Source organism: Delphinus delphis, chromosome 13, assembly GCF_949987515.2.
Source record: "Delphinus delphis chromosome 13, mDelDel1.2, whole genome shotgun sequence".
Classification (NCBI taxonomy): Eukaryota; Metazoa; Chordata; class Mammalia; order Artiodactyla; family Delphinidae; genus Delphinus; species Delphinus delphis.
In genome coordinates, this window is record NC_082695.1 from 22595716 (window position 1) to 22612550 (window position 16835).

At 40.4% G+C, this 16835-nt stretch overlaps 1 protein-coding gene across 6 annotated transcripts in view; it reads left to right on the top strand.

The window, feature by feature from the left end:
• The first annotated feature begins 501 nt into the window (after positions 1 to 501).
• MTMR3 (myotubularin related protein 3) overlaps positions 502 to 16835 on the top strand; it is a 157989-nt gene continuing 141655 nt past the window's right edge. For all 6 annotated transcript variants that reach the window (XM_060028321.1, XM_060028316.1, XM_060028317.1 and 3 more), the window contains exon 1: positions 502 to 675. The gene's annotated coding sequence lies outside the window, so the exon portion shown is untranslated. The remainder of the gene's footprint in view (positions 676 to 16835) is intronic.

Sequence of the window (16835 nt, forward strand, 5' to 3'; positions counted from 1 at the left end):
TTACAAGTTTGTTTTTTGCTTGTTTGAAAACTCACTTCTTCCAGCTGTGCTTTGGTGCAAGCAGTCTGAAATTGTATTGAGTAGAACCTTGAGCACACTATACTTAACTTGCATTACATTAAATTAGTTTTATCCTCAGCACAATTACAGGTGAAAGACACTACTATTGTTCTAGCGTTGTCTTGCCCAGGGCTCTAGAGCTAGGAAAAGATGCCTCCCAAAAATCTGTGGGACCACCTTTGGTTTTCTTCTTCGCCCATTACCCACCCGTTTCTCTCCTTCGCCAGCTGCGCTTCCCAGCCAGCCCCTCGCTCGCCCCGGGCGCTCGGCTGATCAGCAACCCGGCTCGCCCCGGGGGCGTGGTAATCGGCCCAGACCGCGCCCCCTCCCCCGCGACGGCCCGCCCTCTTTTCCCCTGACCGCCGGCTGAGAGGCCGAGCGTGCGCGCGCGCCCCCGCTCGCGGCCCGGCTCTGTCTCGGGAGCGTGCTCTGTGTGGCCGCCGCCGCCATGTTGTTGTGGTTGTGAGAAGGCGGCGGCAGCGGCGGTGGCAGAGGAGCAGCCGGTCGAGACGCTCTAGCGGCCCAGGCCCTGCCCCCCGCCGGCCCTGGCTGGGAGCCTTGTGGGGTGGCGGAGGAGGCCGTGCCGTGACGGGCCTCGCCATGTCCTGCCGCCCGGTAAGGAAGGCCCCCCCCTCCCGCCCCGTCTTCTCCGGGGGTGAGGAGGAGCTGGAGGAGGGGCGGGCCTCGGCCCGGGTGCGGCGGCTGTCACCCTCTGAGGAGGCGGCGGCGGCCCGCGGGGGGCTGGGGACGGCGTGCGTGGCCTGGGGAGGGTGGCCCGGGCGGCGGCCGCGGCCGCCAGAGGGAGGCGCGGGGAGCGGGAGCTCAGCGGCCCGGCGCGGCCCGGACCCTCGGCGCGGAGGAGGCGGGGTCCAACCCGGGCTGCCTTCCTGAACTTGGTGGGCAAGGGCCCACGGGGCTAGGGGTGTGAGGCGCTACATCGCAGCGTCCGGGGAAATGTCTGCGGACCCCCGGGAGGTGAGTGTGCGCCCCTCGCCCCGACCGGGTCTGTGGGAGTCCTCCATGGCGAGAGGCCGGAGGTCGGGGGCCACGGAGCCCCCGGGGCGAGCGGAGCGGGCCCGGGACTTGTGGGAAGGAGGAGTGGCCGCCTTACTGTGCAGCAGGGCATCACCCTGACCTGGTAGTGCTTGGGTGGGAAGGATGGCTCGGAGGCGGTTGAGAGAGCTCAGCAACACTGGTCAAACAGCTCCACGAAAGATTGCAGAGTAATTTCTCAGATGAAAATCGTGCCACTAAATGTATTGAATCCTGCTGCTTAGGACCCCTAAGATGATAATGTTGGTTGTACTTTGGGCTGGAAAACTTCCTTCAAAATAGTGGGGTAAATTTTATGGCCGTTTTAATAAACTCATCGGGGGTCTGATAGTCTCACCTGTGAGTTTTGCACATTAGCTATTGTTGGGTAATGATGGTCAGGTGTCGTCTCCAGACTGAGGCCTAAATTCTTAACCGTTTTACTATCTTGACATACACTTTGTTATCTGACAGTATTTTTTCACAATGAGGGAAAAAAAATTGGCATGCCCTTCCAGTTGAGCTTCACCCTCGTTTCTCATAATGTCGACAACAGTGCCATCGAGGCCTGGGTTGAATTAGGTGAGATGATTTTTTTTTAATGTAAAGTAGTCGTGACTTGTACATGAAGAGGTGTTGGGGACCTTCCCCTTTCAGATCCAAGGCTGTTTCAGTAGGGCAAGAGACAAGACGCGTGTTGCTTTTTGCTCAGAGACCAACTAAGGTAAGGTGTGTTGGTGGCAAGCAGAAAGTCTTCTTTTCCAAGGCCTGTGACTTGGGTGGGTAGAAGAGCTTAGAGAATGACACTGTTTTGAGTAAACCCAGTACAGTATGTGTCATTTAACTAAGTTTGGAGAGTTCTAGAATTTTAGATTTGCTCCCTATAAAGGCTTCTTTCAGCTCTAATTACTTTCCTCATTTTCAGGTGGCCCTGAGCTGTTCGAGTGACCAGCACACTGGTGCAGCCCCACTTGTAGTTAGTTAATGGCAAGCCATAGGAGAACCGAGGTTTTCCCTGCTTGTAGGCCAGGTTTTTTTAGTTCAGTCCTTACCTAATTAAATACCAGTTGTCGGAAATAATATGGATTGCCTGAAATGCTGATTCCTGGGCCTCACGCAGGACCTGGTGAATTAAAATCTCTGAGGATGGGGCCTAGGAATCCATCCTTACAAAACTCCCTGAATGATTCTGGTCAGCTAGGTTTGTGAACTTGTGCTTTAGATCACTTTTGGTATTCCAAAAGATTTCCACTAATTACGACTCCTGAGAGTGTTTTTAATTGTTTATACAATTTCAGAGGTATGGAGGAGGGGGAAGCCTGAGAGACAAAACTGAAAATTGAGCATCTCTTAAAATATAATGGATTTATGTAGGGGAAACAGATTTGTTGCCAAAAATTATTTGTGCAGGTTCTGAGGAACACACTTGATAAAATTAGAGGCTGCTTGACTGGAGGTATATCCAGAGATACAATGAGGAATCCAGAGGAAAGAAGCAGAGAGGAAGAGGCAGTAAGCCTGCTTCTGGCCCACAAAGAGCTCCACTGAAGGTGCTTCCCAGCATCATGACTGCTCCTACACCATCTGATTCAGTTTCTAGTAAAGTGTGGGTAGGGCAGGTGAATTAGCAGTCATTTGAGACAAGGGTTGTGAACCAGGCAGGTTTACTGTGGACTGTGAAGAGTTGTTGAAATATGCCTGAGGCCCTGAGGACTGGTAAAGTCAGTTTTAAAATCTGTTGCAGTTTTGGTTAACACCTTCTGTGGTAAAGTGGAGTGCTGAGTTACCAAAGGAAGTAGTCATATTGCAGAGGGGGTGTGGTGAGGTTTGTTATAAGTTTGGAAGAGTTGGAAGAAAATGTTACAGTTGTATAGAGCAGTGAAGGAGTTTGCTAAATATCCTGTTAAATCATAGTGTAGTATTGTTAGAGAAGTACACCTAGTTGTCCACTACAAGAGCCAGAGGCCATGTTTGTTTTGTTCTTTGGTGTCTCCAGTAGCTAGCATAGTTCCCAGCATATACTGTGCTCTCAGATATTTGTTGAGTAAATGAATAGTATTGAGATGGGAAAAAGAACAGTTTTGGTGGTTGCTAACAATGTTTGTTATTAAAAGTTACTTGATCATTTGCATTGGATTAAAGAGTGAGTTTTTTAGTCCTTGTGGTTTGGAACTTTGAGATCCCATCAAGAGATTCTGTTTTCTAAAGACTGCTATTGCACACTATCCTGTTCTCTAGTTTTTGGGTCTTAAATGTGCCTTAATATTTTTTTTGTGTGTGTATGTGTTTCTTCATTTTTTTAGGTATTGGTGTTTTTAAGCACATTTTGTTAGATACAGAGGTATTTAGAATAATGGGAAGCTGTAGATTGGCAGAGATTGTGTCATTAATTTGACTCTGTGACTGCTGTTAGGAATGTCACTTCTCTGGACCTCAGTTTTCTTATCAATCTATGATTAAAGGCCTGTACTTGTTGACCTCAAGTAGTTTCTCCAGCCTGAATTTGGAAATCTTTAATAATTTTTAATTGTTACTTAGTATTAATCTCATATAGGTAGATGAACCTTTTAATTAAAAAAAAACAAAAAAGAACATTCTGTTTTGAATTCTGCTTTTGACTTATGGATTTTAGACATTGTCCAAAAGAGCTCTGGAAATTGAGCTCATGTTGCAAGTATTATGCAGAAACAACATGCTTATGCTGTTGTAATTAACTTAGTGTTGAAATCAAAATGGATTTCACATAGGGAACTTCAAAATTTAGTGTGAAGCCACAAGATTAAGAATGGTTCGGGGGAAGTTTGTGTAATTTATGTGGTCAGCTGTTTCTTACAGACCACCCAATTTTGTAATTTTCTGTGGTGAATTTATATGTAATTTTATAATCAGTGAAACTTAAGACAAAGCATGAGATTAAATACATATCCAATTGAATTAGGATTCCCAATAATTTTAGAGGCTAGAAAATTGTTAATATTCATTGTTATTTTTAATTTTAATTTCATGCTTGTATCTTCACTTTTGCGCCCAGAACCTTAACATACCTTTTAAATTCACATTTGTATCAGATGTTCAAAGTGAAAACTATTGTAGCATGGCATTGGATGACCAGTGAGTCCTGGGTTCAAGCCTGGGTTTTGCTTCTCATTAGCTGTATTGTTTCTGGCAAACCACATAACCCTTCTGAGCTTCAGTTCCTTCATTAGTAAAAGGAAGAAGAGCAAATTCTCTGTTTATATCAACCTGTCAGTGAGGATCAAATGGAGTGGTGTATATGAAAAGCAATCTAAAAATGTAAGGGGATGATAATGGAGTCATATTGTATTACAATCCTATTTTCCTGGAAGAGTTGGCTTGTGGAGCAGTGGTAAAATCTGGTATCTGCTGTCAAGTGCAGAATTTACTAATATCTCTGGTAAAGCAACAACAAAATGTCTGTACTGTGCCTGGAGAAACCTTTTAGCAAGCACTTGTACCAGTCTGCCAATAGAAATGGTCAGTGTTTCAAGAAACTTCAGAGGGATCTGGGAGTCTTACATTTGTGCCCAGGTTTGCACTTGGAGTAGACTTGCTAGATTTCACACATTTTGTTATGTTAGAACGGTGGTAGAAAGTGGAAGGGTCAAGGAGTTTTGTACATTCTGTGTAAAGTTTTAGGGCTCTGTTTTCTAAATGGCAGGTGGCAACGTCATAGGGTAGTGAAATCAACGTGGTGATTTCTAAAAACTAGAAAATATCAGCACATCAAAAATGGTAAAAATAATTATTGATTTGGGAAACTTTTGTTGTTTTATACATTTATATATGTGTATTGAGTTGCAACATAAAATGTATTTTTTCTTTTCTTTTTTTTTTGTTTTTCTGCACCGCATGTCTTGCGGGATTTTGCTTCCCCGACCAGGGATCAAACCTGTGCTCCCTGCAGTGGAAGCATGGAGCCCTAACCACTGTACTGCCAGGGAATTCCCTTGTTTGGACTTTTAAAATACATGTGCTATTGTTTCCTTAGGCTAAATTCCTAAAAGTGGGCTTACCTGGCAAAGGGTTTTTTTTTTAATTTATTTTTGGCTGCGTTGGGTCTTCGTTGCTGCACCCAGGCTTCCTCTAGTTGTGGCGAGCGGGAGCTACTCTTCATTGCGGTGCGCGGGCTTCTCACTGCAGTGGCTTTTCTTGTTGTGGAGCACAGGCTCTAGGCGCACGGGCTTCAGTAGTTGTGACACACGGGCTCAGTAGTTGTGGTCTGCAGGCTCAGTAGCTGTGGCGCACGGGCTTAGTAGCTCTGCGGCATGTGGGATCTTCCCGGACCAGGACTTGAACCCGTGTCTCCTGCATTGACAGGCAGATTCTTAACCACTGAGCCACAGGGAAGCCCCGGGTTTTGTTTTTTAAATTTGAATATACTCAGGGCACCCTCTAGATAGGATGCTATTTTAAAGTCTCAGCAAGAGAATATCAGTGTCCAATTCCATGTATTCTTTTTTTTTTTAATTGGGGTAAAATTGCTTTACAATATTGTGTTAGTTTCTGCTGTACAATGAAGTGAATCAGCTATATGTATGCATATATCCCCTTCCTCTTGGACCTTCCTTCCACCCACCCATCCCACCCATTTAGGTTGACACAGAGCACCGAGCTGAGCTCCCTGTGCAATTCCATATATTCTTGCTAGTGATACACTACCTTTTAGCTTGTTGGTGGGAGTTTAAAATAGTTTGGGAATAGTTTTCCTTTGTTCTTTTTTCAGCATCAGATCTTAGCCTCTACAGCTTAACTGTGGAAGGGGCAGGTAAAAATGAAAGTGCAGTGATAGGGACTACTTTAGACCAATGGGCTGTAAACTTTTTGATTGCTCATCCCAACAGTAAAAAAAAATTTGAGTATTAATGTTCAATCCTTAAGTATTTAATTTACAAATAATATGTATAGTAACTGGTTATTGTGTACCTTATAAAATACAAACAAAAAAATTAACAAGGATGAGAATTAAAAATAAAGTTCAAATATCTTTCTTGTTTACCCCAGTGGAGCATCTTGGGTACTCCTTGAAGTGTACTATACTCTACTTTGGACGTAACTGCTTTCGACGCTTAAGATTTAACGTTGGGCTTTTATGGTTGACTGTTTTTGGGCCTTTCCACTAATTGTGCAGATGGTCCAGCCTAGTTGGATTATGATAGTCTTTAAAGTGTCCCATGCTGTTCAGAGTCACATCCTCAATAAGTGCAAACATAAACCTTGCTCATAAAGCATCAGTTTGATACCTTTTGTCATTGTTGACGTGGCTGAATTGAAAAGGGCAAATCATAGGATAGGAAACAGTCTAAATAATTAGTCTACTTCTTTTAGATATGAAGAACTGATATTGTGTAGAGTATATTTTTAAAAGTCTATGCTTTATGGAAAGCAGTTTGGTTATAACATTTTTGTTTTCTAAGAGCTTAGGTCTGGGCTTCCCTGGTGGCGCAGTGGTTGATAGTCTACCTGCCGATGCAGGGGACATGGGTTCGTGCCCCGGTCCGGGAAGATCCCACATGCCGCGGAGCGGCTAGGTCCGTAAGCCATGGCCGCTGATCCTGCGCGTCTGTTGCCTGTGCTCCGCAACGGGAGAGGCCCGCGTACCGCAAAAAAAAAAAAAAAAAAAAAAAGCCTTGGAGACTGAAAAAATTGCTCCGTACTTGCTTTCCTTTGCTTGCAAAATACCACAATTAACCTTTCACTCTAACTCCATTTGGAAGAGCCTGAGTCAGTAACTTTTAAAAAATGCTTTCTTGGGTTGAAACTTTCCCTGATGAATCTTAGATTAAAAGGTAACTTTTTTCCTTAAGTTTGAATAAGTTACTTTTGATTTGCCCCTTTCCTCCCCGCTGTAAGTTATGAAATCAGAAAATGGTGTTTTTTGCACTACAAAAATGAGTCTCCCTCTCACTTCCCATCATGGGGAATTTAATTTCAGTTATTTTATATGGGTCGATATCAGAGAAAGATAATATTGAAATCTTAGATATTGTGAAAAGAGCAACCTTAGCGATTATTTTTTGCTAGTTAAAAGAAATTTTTTTTGCCAGTTAAAAGATAATTTATACTGAAGGGGATTGCTATATACAGTATTTTGGGAAAAGGGCCAGGTATCCCTTTTTACCTTAGGTAGCATGATTTATAAGGTGCTGTCACATACATCTTCTTAGATCCTCATAAGGATTTGAAAGCATCATTTAATCAGGGATGTTGTGACTCCTTTGAGGCCACATGCCTAGTGTTTGACATCATATTTAAAGAGGTAGACTGTAATCCCTGCAGAAGTAGGTACTGATGGCTATTCTCCTTCACTCCTCAGCACTTTATATAGTGCCTGGTACAAAGTAAGCTATCAATATTTATGGACTAACTGTTTGAACTCGAACATATATATTTACATGTGTAAATAAGTTATAGCATTGTAAAACCAATACATCATTTTCTGTAGTTAGATTTTTCGTTCATCTGATGTGCACAGAAAATGTTTTTGTGGGAGAGGTCATTAACTTTACATCAGCCTTTCAGATATCCTCTTACTTTCTCTTAAGGATAGATTCATGGTGACAAAAAAATTAGTCTAGATGTAATTCTTTTCACTGTGTGTGTCCCTCCTACTGGCAAGACTGTGTGTGTGTATATATGTATGTGTATATTTATTTATATAGTAGCTTCCTATTTAAAAAGGAAACATACTCATTAGTTAGTCGTTGGGTGTATAGTGGTTCTTGAAACATGGACTTCATGGTTTGCCATAGGGTGAATGAAAAGGAGCAAGTATGATTTCTCTCACTTGTCTTACTCTCTCCAGTTGCCTGTACACGTGGTTTTGGTTTACTCTGAACACACTGAAAAAAAAAGTTAGTCTTCTGAAGAAGCTAGTATTTTATTCCCCTTTGGTCTGCTGAACTTAAAATCATGTTTGGTAAGTGAGCTAATATACTTTTATATATAAAAGAGACCCTGTAAAGACAAGAATGGAAATATTAATAGTGATTAATTTCTGGCTGGGATAGTGACCATTTTCTGCTTCATATTCTTCTGTAGTTTCCCAATTTTCTGTAATGAACATGTATTACTCTTATAATTAGGAAAAAGCTGCTATTTTAAAGTACATTTTAATATCCTTAGTTTTCTTTTTTTTTTTTGGCTGTGTTGGGTGTTCGTTGCTGCGCGCAGGCTTTCTCTAGTTGCGGCGAGAGGGGGCTACTCTTCATTGCAGTGCGTGGGCTTCTCATTGCGCTGGCTTCTCTTGTTGCGGAGCATGGTCTGTAGAGTGCACGGGCTTCAGTAGTTGTGGCTTGTGGGCTCTAGAGCTCAGGCTCAGTAGTTGTGGTACACGGGCATAGTTGCTCTGTGGCATGTGGGATCTTCCCAGACCAGGGATCAAACCCCTGTCCCCTGCATTGACAGGTGGATTCTTAACCACTGCACTACCAGGGAAGTCCCTGTCCTTAGTTTTCATTGGCTGGCTTATGAAGGTTTAAGTCATAGTCACCATTGAGGAAGTGGGTTGTGGTCTTCCCTGGTGGTCCAGTGGTTAAGATTCCGCACTTCCACTGCAGGGGGTGCGGGTTCACTCCCTGGTTGGGGAAGTTCTGCATGCTGTGGGGTGTGGCCAAAAAAAAAAAAAAAAAAATAGAGGAAGGAAGTGGTTCCTTAACTGACTCCAGTTCCTAAGCAGAGTGGCAGCTGTAGGAAGTGGTATGGGAAAATGGGGCAGGCAAGCTGATTTGAACTTTCTTATTGTAATTTCCACTATGACTGAGACAGTCTGGGCTTTGGTCACAGTTAAACACAAGACCTCCATCTAATTTTTCTTTTCCTAATGAGCTGTTTGAGAATTATGAAACCTTAAAAAGAAAAATCAGATTCTATGTACTGTAAACACAGGACTTGGCCTGAATTCCCAGTTTGCTTGCTGATATGCCATGTGGACTTGCCATGCGGAGCAAGAACTGTAGCTGTGTGTGTGTGTGTGTGTGTGTGTGTGTGTGTGTGTGTGTGTGTTTAAAAATATCAAGTAGATGGAGAACAGTATGGAGGTTCCTTAAAAAACTAAAAATAGAAGTACCATACAACCCAGCAATCCTACTACTGGGCATATACCCTGAGAAAACCATAATTCAAAAACAGTCATGCACCACAATGTTCATTGCAGCTCTATTTACAATACCCAGGACATGGAAGCAACCTAAATGTCCAACGATAGATGAATGGGTAAAGAAGATGTGGCACATATATACAATGGAATATTACTCAGCCATAAAAAGAAATGAAATTGAGTTATTTGTAGTGAGGTGGGTGGACCTAGAGTCTGTCATACAGAGTGAAGTAAGTCAGAAAGAGAAAAACAAATACTACATGCTAACACGTATATATGGAATCTAAAAAAAAAAGGTGATGAAGAACCTAGGGGCAGGAGAGGAGTAAAGACGCAGATGTAGTGAATGGACTTGAGGACACGGGGAGGGGGGAGGGTAAGCTGGGACGAAGTGAGAGAGTGGCATGGACTTATATATACTACCAAATGTAAAATAGATAGCCAGTGGGCAGCAGCCGCATAGCACAGGGAGATCAGCTCGGTGCTTTGTGACCACCTAGAGGGTGGGATAGGGAGGGTGGGAGGGAGGGTAACGCAAGAGGGAAGAGATAGGGGGATATATGTGTATGTATAGCTGATTCACTTTGTTATAAAGCAGAAACTAACCATTGTAAAGCAATTATACTCCAACAAAGATGTTAAAAAATATCAAGTGGGACTATAGCAACTCAGATGTGATACTGATTTTGTACATGTAATTCGAACTGGAATATACTTAGATAAATGACTTATTTTGGCAGTAGAGTCTCATTGGGGTTTTGGTGTTAATGTACAGCTGGGAGTTGAGCCACTGTAAGTTTATTTACTCATTTATCTGTTGATATTTTAGGAACGTCTATGTAATACATCCTTTAGAGTTTAAGTGATAGAGTTTAGGTAGAGCCTGGGCTTTTGCTGTTTATTGCATGTTATAGTGACTTAAATGCTGTGTAAATATTCAGAATGTTAGATTTCTGGGGTAGAACTTTTTTTAACTATCTGCCCTTACTTCATTATTTTATTTTAGTTTTTTTTTTTGTTTGTTTTTTACGGTACGCGGGCCTCTCCCTGTTGTGGCCTCTCTCGTTGCGGAGCACAGGCTCTGGACGTGCAGGTTCAGCGGCCATGGCTCACGGGCCCAGCCGCTCCGCGGCACGTGGGATCTTCCCGGACCAGGGCACGAACCCGTGTCCCCTGCACCGGCAGGCGGACTCTCAACCACTGCGCCACCAGGGAAGCCCTACTTTATTATTTTAAAGAATAAGATTAAAGTTGAAGAGCAATCAAGGTAATAAAGGTAGGTGCTAATATAAATTTATAGAGATTTTTAGTTAAAAATATTATAATAAAGATATATAGGCTTGTCAAAAAAAAATACCCTGTAGAAGTCGATAAAGGCCATATTCCTCTGTTTCAAAATTCCACAATCTTGGCTTTCTTTTTTTTAAAAGTAAAATTTAAATATTTCAAAATTTAGAAAAATATGGAGAATAATTTAATAATCACCATGTACCTAATTTAAAAGATGTTGATTTAGATTTAATAGATGTTGACATCTTGCAAGATTTGCCTGAAAGGTGTATTTATATTTGTTTTTAAAAACCAAAATATATAGTTTGGAGTCCCTTTTGCATTCATCTTAGATCCTGTTTCCATTATCCAGAGGTGGTTTTACTCTCTTAGCCCATGCTCTTTCATTCTTCCAACAAATGTCTCTGTATTTAACATGTAGTATTATGGTGTTTCAAATGTGTGTGGTACCTTAGTGTATATATTCTGTTTGAAAAGCTTGAAATTTATCTGTGTTGATACATGTATATTTACTTCACTTAAAAGCTATTAGCTTAATAGCTATTCAGTTGTATGAATAGAATGCAATTTTAGTCCCCTATTAATAGTTGTTTTCAGTTAATATATAGATCTTAAAATTTCCCTTTAATAGGATCAAACTGTACGTGCTTATCTACAATTTGTTTTTTTTCTCAGTAATGTACTACAGACATCTTACTGTATCACAAAATATAGATTTACCTCATTTTTAAGGACTGTAGTGTTTTAAAACTTTTTATAGGCATGCTACAATTATTTATCCAGTCCTTTACTGATGGACATCTAGGGATTTTTTTCCCTTATTACAAAAAGTGCTGTCTCTCATGGATATTCTAGCACTTTATACTTTTGAACAACGGTAGGATAATTTCCACAGAAATAATTCTGCAGAGTAAATTTTGGGGGAATAGAATTGCATGCAATAAATATTGATGCTTTTATATTAAATCTAAACCCATACGTGTATTTGTAACTTTCTTATTCCTGGTCTGTTCACTTAGGTCTGTTCAAAATGGGTGCTATGTAAGAGGCGCTGAGATGGATAGCTTTGTAATATAAAGCAGCTAACATGTTAAAATTGCATAGTAGAAACTAGGAGGAGTCCCAGCTTTATATAGGTGAGGCACATAGAGCTGTGTTTGGGGAATAGTTTTAGTTTTGCTAGCACAGAATAGAGGATTCAAAAATAAGTTTGTAAAGTGCTATAAATTAATCAAATCCTTAAATTATTTGAAATTTCTTTCTTTTTTTTTTTTTGCGGTACGCGGGCCTCTCACTGCTGTGGCCTGTCCCGTAGTGGAGCACAGGCTCCAGACGTGCAGGCCCAGCGGCCATGGCTCACAGGCCCAGCTGCTCTGCGGCACATGGGATCCTCCCGGACCGGGGCACGAACCCGCGTCCCCTGCACTGGCAGGCGGACTCCCAACCACTGCGCCACCAGGGAAGCCCCTTGAAATTTCTTTTACTTGCTGTACTGAGCCCTTTTAGGCTGAGATCAAAGGCAGTTTTGGTGAAGATGTGTTTGGTGGTAGTTTGCATGATCGGGAGCAGGCAAAGATTAGAAAGCAGTGAAGAATCTGTACTGTACTCAGAATTAGGTGATAAGGACCTGAATTAAGGTGGTGGCAAGGTGGTAATTTAGATAGCTAGATTAAAGTAGAGGGTTGTTGGTTGATACCCTAAAGGAGATACACAAATTTGAATGGGAGGTTAGTGGCAAGGATTCAGAGTTGGTGGGTTTTGGGTCTCAGAGAATAGTGATAGTATAGAAATGTGGAATTGGGAGGGGGAGCTGGTTTTGGAAAAGGACTAAAATGAAACCCTTCACATGTTTAACATTGAGGCCAGGGTATAGTAGTAAAAATGTCCTGCAGGAGCTTGGAGATAGAGAACTTGAGGCAGGAAGAAAGGTAGGCCTTATCTGGATGAGATCTTGAACCTAGAAGAGCCAGAGATTGAGGCTCACATTTAGGGGAGTGGGAGAAGATTGAATTTTAAGAAAACCTGTTAAAATTAGGTTAATGAGGCATAGTGGAGGCCAAGGAGATTTCCAAACGAGTGATAATTAAATTTGAGTGAAATGGGAAACAATGGGATTTGGTGATCCATACTAGTCATCCATCATTTTCTTAGGTTAATTTTAGCATAATAAGGGGTGAGGAGTGGGAGATGAGACAGCATGTATGGAACCTGTGTTGTTCAATAGAACTTTCTCTGATGCCTTCTGACATTCGATAACTGCTGTTCAGTACATATTGAGCACTTGAAATTTGGCTAGTTTGACCAAGGAACTGTTGGGTTGGCCAAAAAGCCTTTGGTTTTTAAGTAAAAATAAAAGACGTTTTTCATTTTCACTGAGAACTTTATTGAAGAACATATTCACCCTTTTGGTCCACTACCTTCTGCCATTTTTCAGACAACTTCATAATTCCATCTTCCCAAAACTTTTAATCTTTTTGAGCAAAGAACTGTTCCAGGTGCCTTTTACAGTCTTCTAGGGAATTGAAATTTTTTCCATTAAGAGAATTTTATAAAGACAGAAATAAATGGAAATCCAAACGTGCAATGTCTGGTGAATACAGCGGATGAATTAGAATTTCCCAGCCAAGCTGTAACAGTTTTTGCCTGGTCACTGAAGAAACATGCAGTCTTGCGTTATCCTGATAGAAGATTGTGCGTTTTCTGTTGACTAATTCTGGACGCTTTTCGTCGAGTGCTCTTTCAGCTGGTCTAATTGGGAGCAGTACTTGGTGGAATTAATCGTTTGGTTTTCCAGAGGAGCTCGTAATAGAGGACTCCCTTCCAGTCCCACCATATACACAACATCAACTTCTTTGGATGAAGACCGGCCTTTGGTGTGGTTGGTGGTGGTTCATTTCACTTGCCCACGATCTCTTCCTTTCCACATTATTGTACAGTATCCACTTTGCATTGCCCGACACAATTTGTTTTGAAAACGGAACATTTTCATCACATTTAAGTAGAGAATCAAATGCGGAAATATGGTCAAGAAGGTTTTTTTTTGCTTAACTTGTGTGGAATCCAAACATCAAAGTGATTAACATAACCAGGCTGGTGCAAATGATTTTCATCGCTTGATTTGGATATTTTGAATATGTCAGCTATCTCCCATGTGGTATAACGTTGATTGTTCTCAATGTCTCGATTTGATCACTATCAACTTCAACTGGTCTACCCGACCATGGAGCATTGCCCAGTGAGAAATCTCCACCACGAAACTTCTCAAACCACTTTTGACACATTTGATCTGTCACAGCACCTTCTCCATACACTGCACAAATCTTTTTTTGCGTTTTTACCTTTCTTGAAATAATAAAGCATAATATGGCAAAAATATTACTTTTTTCTTCCATCTTGAATATTAAAACAGCTACACAAAAATTCACCAATTTTGATAAGTTTTTTTTTTTTTTTTTTTTAATAAATTTTCAGCTGCGTTGGGTCTTCGTTGCTGTGCGCGGGCTTTCTCTAGTTGCGGTGAGCTGGGGCTACACTTCGTTGCAGTGTGCAGGCTTCTCATTGCGGTGGCTTCTCTTGCTGCAGAGCACGGGCTCTAGGGTGCGTGGGCTTCAGTAATAGTGGCGCGCGGGCTTAGTTGCTCTGTGGCATATGGGATCTTCCCGGACCAGGGATCGAACCCGAGTCCCCTGCATTGGCAAGTGGATTCTTAAGCATTGCACCAGGGAAGTCCCAAGTTTTTTTTTTTTTTTTACTGTACCCTGATACGACAGGTGTCACAATACAGTAACAAAATTGTTTTGAATGAAGTTAAAGACAACTAAGTACTACTAGAGCCATCCCAATAAATTAAAATTTTTTAATTTTAATTTAAATTTAAATAGCCACATGTGGCTAATGCTACATGTTAGACGGCACAGATTATGGTCTGTTAAAATGAAACAGTGATGTAGATTAGCAGGAGGAGGAGATCTCAGGATAAAGTAGAAGCATTTCGTTATTTAAAAATTTTGTTGCAGTGCTATCAAAATTGTGTTGGAATTACGTATTTTAGTGCAAACCAGATTTTTGCATTTTTGTGTTCAGTGTTGGCTATAATTAATTGACAACTCTTTTCTATATAGAAGATCAAAATTAATTTTAAGAGAATTATGGTCTGAAATTTTTTCATGATGTCCCTTTTTTTCTTCTGTCTTGCTTTTTAAAGGTTATAATTCAAATTTTATAATTTATAATTCAAATTTTATTCAATATCTATTGAGACATTTGGATCTCTATTTTCTCCAATTAAAAGTAACTGAAAATTTCTGTTTTAGAAATCTCATTAGGGAGAGAGGGAATACCAGCTATACTTTAAACAAATCAATATCTTAGATATTTTATGGCTTGAGAAATGGTTTGCTTTGAGAATGATTTATGGTTTAAATTTGAATATTTGATAATACACGAGAGAACCTTTCTTACTAGGCTTACCTAAATGCACTTTGCAAGAAGAAAAATTAAGTGTAAATGGAAGAACCCATTCACAAACAGTGCTTATTATGTGATTCCATTTCTATAAAGTTAAAAAAAAAAGACAAAACTGATAGATGGCAACAGAAGTCAGAATAATGGTTATTTTTGGTAGTGAGCATAAGGGAGACTATAGGGTTGTTAATGTTCTGTATCTTGATCTGGGTGGTAATTTCATGGTTTTCTTTATGAGAATCATTGAGTTGTATACTTATATAAACTTTTTTGTATGTATGTAACACTTCAGTTTTAAAACTTTTACCACCTCACAAAATTTTAATGAACATAATTAGCTGAGTTTGTCTTTCTTTAGCTTTTTAATTTTTCTGCTACGTCTGTTCATACGTGAATACACTTAATGATGAAGCCTATTTTGTCTTTTAAAATTACGATCTAAAACATGCAGAAGGGTGCATAAAAAATGTATAGCTTAATGAATTTTTAAAATGAGTATATTGGAGAGACGTCCCTCGTGGTCCAATGGTTAAGACTCTGCTTCCACTGCAGGGGGCATGGGTTCGATCCCTGGCCTGGAAACCAAGATCCCGCATGCCTTGTGGCGTGGCCAAAAAAAAAAAAAAAACAACTACATTGGAGGGTTTTTTTGTTGTTGTTCATTTGTTTTTGAGTATGTCGTACCTATGTCTGTAAGAAGGGAAGGAGTTGATAGAGGGTGAGAATTTTTGAAGAGAACAAAGTTTTGAGGATTCTCAGAATACCATATCTTTGCCTTGGCTCTTCCTTTACTATCTCCTTGGGCAAATCATTTAACTTAATTTGGGTCTCAGATTTTTCTATACATTGGGGATCATACCTAACCTTCTTTGCAAGGTGACTGGTGCAATTCAAAATTATAGGAACATAGAATAATATTACTAGATAGCCCTTTAGGCTTGAATTCAGGTCTCTGACCTTACAGAACAGAATTGTGATGTGAAAAGATAAAATGATTTGCACAAGGACACACAGCTGGTGATTATTAAGATTATTCATTTACATTGGCTTAAAAATTTCTGAGGCTTTTAAGTATGCTAGGCACTATCCTAAGCAATTTACATGTATTAAGTTGTTTAATTGTCTAGGATTATTCCCAGAGGTAGGTATAATTATTCCAATTTTACTGATGAGGAAATTGAGGCAAAATGGGGTTAAGTAACTTGCCCAGGTAGTTGCGTTCTTTGCTATACTGCCTAGCTAAGTGAAAGCACTTAAGGATTTTAGGCAAATATTAAGATCTTTTAATAATGTTTTACAGATTTTGTGAAGTAAAATTTTGGTTTTTGAACCAAAATTAGAAAAAGGAACCTCATTTGTTGTGACTGTCATGATTATGGAAAAGATTGATGTTAATACTTACTGTTTGGGTTTTATTCTGTCCTTGACAAAGCTCATTTTCTTCTTAAAATGACTAGGATGTAAACACTAGATAGTTTTCTTTTAAAAATAGATTTGTTTTTTTAATCCTAAGTCAGTTTATTTCTACTTTACAAATACTGTTTAGATTTCTAGGCAAAATGTTAATGGAAGGGAGTTTTCAGACTTGGAGGCAGGTCTAATAAGGTTTAGTGTTCCTGTATCGGTTGTTTCAGCAGCATCTGGTCCTTGTTTTCAGGACAATAATACAGATTCTGTAAAAATTTATTTTAGACTAAGGTATAACTTACATACAGTAAAACTCACCCTTTTTGAGTACAGTTCTGCAAGTTTTGGAAACACATGATCAACACTAATCAAGATATAGAAGAGTTCCATCACCTCAAATTGTCTTTGGGAACTACTGATCTGTTTTGTCGCCATAGTTTTGTCTTTTCCAGAATATCATATAAAT